Consider the following 3,834-nt stretch of genomic DNA (forward strand, 5'->3'; position numbering starts at 1 on the left):
TTTGCAAAAACTCAGCATTTTTGGATTTTTCATGCAAAGTTACATATTCCCATGCATTACCTTGAGTTTTCATGGAGTTTTGGGCCTCCAAAAGGTCAAAATACAGCCAAATTTTGACTTTCTGCCCCTTTTTTGAGCTGCAGAAGTAGTCTTGGAAGAATTGACTTTTGACTAGGAAAATGACCTTCAAATCCAAAAATTCTAGTTGGGTTGGAAAGTAGACTCAGAGACCTTTCCAACGAGCTATCCTGCACCTCATTCTGACACCGGGAAGGCCTCCAAACAGGGCTCCAAAGTGCGCGACCCGTTGAGGATGATGTGCGCGACCCGTTGAGGAATTTGTGCCAGATTTGACCAGTTCAGCCCAGAATTTGCAGTTTAGCTCCAGTTTGACTTGCTGAGGTCGATGGTGGTCCTTTTGACTGTACTTGTGGCACTTTTTGGATACTTTTACTCTTGTTTTACTCTTCTAGAAGTTTCTCTCATGTAAAAGGGTAAAATTGACTGTATGAACTGGTTTCCAAGTTTTTAGAGGCAAGTTGTTTTGACTGCCTATTTTGTAGTGCTTAGTTTAGAAGTTGTTCAAACAGCTCCTAGGATAGTGAGCTCGACCCATGGAGGCAGGGAAAGAGGTTAGATCATCTATATTATGTACTTTCATGCTCATTTTCATGGTTGGACTCTTGAGGGAGAAGCTATCACTGTATTATTCACTTGTATCTCTGTAATTTTTGGCTAAGGAAGACCAGGGTTTTGCAGTCATCTTTGGGATTCTTGTGGACTCATTGTGTTGATGGTGTGTCTCTTCATGTTATTGTAAGCTTTGTTATGTGATTCATTTCCTTTCTATACTGCTGCATATTAAACAAATGAAGTGATAAAGTCAGAATTCATGCTTGCCATGCTCTACTTTTAAATTTGTTTAATTTCTATGTTTTCTGCTGTCTAAAGAGAATTCAAATCCATTGTTTGCTCTCTTTAGCCTTCTTTTCTTTCTTCCTAATCATCCACTTCAGCTAAAGACATCAATACAGGTTCCTACCTTGCCCCAAAGACCCCCTTGCAGAAACTGTGTCCAATCCCCGCACCCTAAATTGCAGTTCCTCAATTTGCCACCAAAAACCCAAAAAACCCCCAAATCAACCTTCAAATCAGTTTACTAGCCTAATATCAGTGTTACCTTGATAGGTCATCTCTTCCTATTGAAAATTTACCGAGATTGACCGGAGAGAGCCTTCTCTTGCCCTGTAGGGCTAGCTACGAGGCTGAATGGTTTGATGTAGCTTTGAGATTTGCCTTTTCAGCCTGAGGTGAAATTTCAAGTGCTAACATACTGGCGACCATACTGGGGAGAACATCAAATTTCTTGTTCATAGACGAGTTATTTCATAAGTCTTAGACGGAGCCTGAAGTTACGCCAGGTAGCCTTCGAAAACGCTCTTGTTTTACATCAGCGCAAGTAGATAAACGCTGCTTCAGTCAATCTCCGTGAGCTTGTGAATATAGCGCTTCTCTGACATCTTATCCCCATGTATTTGTTAACTCTTAGCCGTGGATGATAGGTTGAGAGTTTTCACAGGCTGAATGCTTTTTCTTTCCTAGTTATTCTGAGAAAACAAGCTGGCTACAGATCCTAGACCCATTTTCAGATCTCATTCATGCCCAGCTATTTTTGATTATCTTGAAGATTTGGATTTTGACGAAAGCTTTGAGTTGTCTCTGTTCAAAACTAAATCTGAAAGTGCACTTGCAACTCTAGTTCCTAATCCTGATTTTGCAGCTGCTATTGAATTTGAGAGGCATAATAAATTAGTTGAAAACTTCATTTTGAGGAATCTCCAGACACGTGTACAAGCTACTACTCTTGCTGATTTCCTTGAAAATATCTCTGGTCATATTGGATCTTCTATCACGGCGCATGAATAAACAAATCCTCCTTTTATTGTTATCTCTCCCATAGTTACTCATCCTCCATCTACAGTTGTTTCGCCTTCAACATCACATACTGCTTCTCCTCCTCTTACTCCTCATACCGCTACACCTACTCCGCCTGCTACTCCAAGACCTACCTTACCTAGAAAAATGGCAGCCCGGTTTGCCCCACTTGCATTGCCTGCTAATCTTCATGATATGCCTGCTGATTACCAAAGTAAAATCCCCATGTTTGATGGCACTCCACAAAGTATTACAGCTCAGCAACATATCGATAAAATGTCCACTTTCTTTGATCTATATGAGTTAGATGAAGAAGATGTTACCATGCGGTTGTTCGTGCAAACATTTGCCGGAGAAGTAAGAAAATGGTTCAGAGGGTTAACAGCTAACAACATTGCTACCTTGGAAGCACTTCAGAATCAATTCTTAGATCGGTGGGAAATCAGAAAGGATCCGCTTCAAATCAATGCCGAATACAACAACCTCAAGCGTAATCCGGGTGAGTCTGTTCAAGATTACATAATCAGATTCAATACAGTTTATAATGCTATTCCCGATGATTTGAGGCCATCTAGAAAATCAGCACTTCTCAAATTCCCGGATGGTTTTGATCCGGAGATGGCTTATTCACTGAGAGACCGAGATCCCCCTACCTTGGAGGATATGTAGAAAATTGCTGTCAGCGTTGAGGCAAATTTGAATGATAAAAGAGCAAGAATGAAGGCAGAAAAGCGAGTCACCATCAAGGAGGAGGCATCCACGTCAAATCAAGTTCTTCAGCAGGTTGAACAGGTGAAGAGGTTACTTGAAAGGGTCACAATTGACAAGCCGGAACCGCAGATTCGTAACCCAAATTTCAGAGGTCAGCAACAACAATATAGGATCAAGCAGCGTGAAACAAAGGCACAAGACACAGCAGTTCAGTAGCAAATGAAACCGCCTTTTCAGCAGAATTTTGTTAGTCAAGAGTCTGAAGATGAGGGTGATAATGTTGGCGAGGAAAATCATTTCTTTACCCCTGATGATATGCCTACATATATCACGGAAGAAGATGAGTTGGTGAGTAATTCTGTCTTTCCCCAAGATGAGCATTATATTTTGTCAAATGATATGATACTTGAAGAAGAATCTGAAGAATATCAAAGAGGGTATTTGAATGCATTATCAGCTCAGCAAGGACAGCGAAGGCAATTGAGAAGCCAGGCTATTCCTATAAATCCCGTGCAGAAAAAGAAAGACATTGCAGCAAAGAATGATTCGGTTTTTTCAAAAGGTAAAGATATAGCCGGTCCATCATCAACTCAAACATCATCGGCAGCTAAAGTAGATCAGCCATCGAATGCACCAAAGGATAAAGCTGAGAAGAGAGATAATCTAGCAAAGGAAGGTGAGAAGTTTCCAGTTTTCAGTTTGGAGAATGAAATTGCAAAGGTGAAGATATCTGTTCCTTTAACGGAGGTTATGAAGAACGCTACTTACCGAGGCCAAATTTCCAAGTTGCTGAATTTTGACCCAATGCTAGACATGGTGAATGTACAAGATGATCAGCCGGAGTTAATCTTTGGGCCAGCTTTGAATGGTGAGTCTCCCGAGAGTGACATTCCTCCATTTTATATTAGTTTGCGATTGCATGAGTTTGTGCTGCACAATGCTATGTTTGACTCGGGAGCTTCACATAATTTGATGCCGAAAAAAATCATGGAGAAGCTGGGGCTTGACATCACAAGGAAGTACCATGATTTGTATTCGTTTGATTCTAGCCGGGTAAGATGCATTGGTTTGATCAAAGACTTAGTGGTGAGTCTAGATCAAATTCCAGCGAAGAATGTTTTAATGGATGTGGTGGTGGCGGACATTCCTCCACGATTTGGCATGTTGTTGTCGAGGTCATGGGGAGCC

Source organism: Pinus tabuliformis, chromosome X (genome assembly GCF_031772625.1).
Source record: "Pinus tabuliformis cultivar Carrire ecotype Pingquan chromosome X, CPIR1, whole genome shotgun sequence".
Lineage (NCBI taxonomy): Eukaryota > Viridiplantae > Streptophyta > Pinopsida > Pinales > Pinaceae > Pinus > Pinus tabuliformis.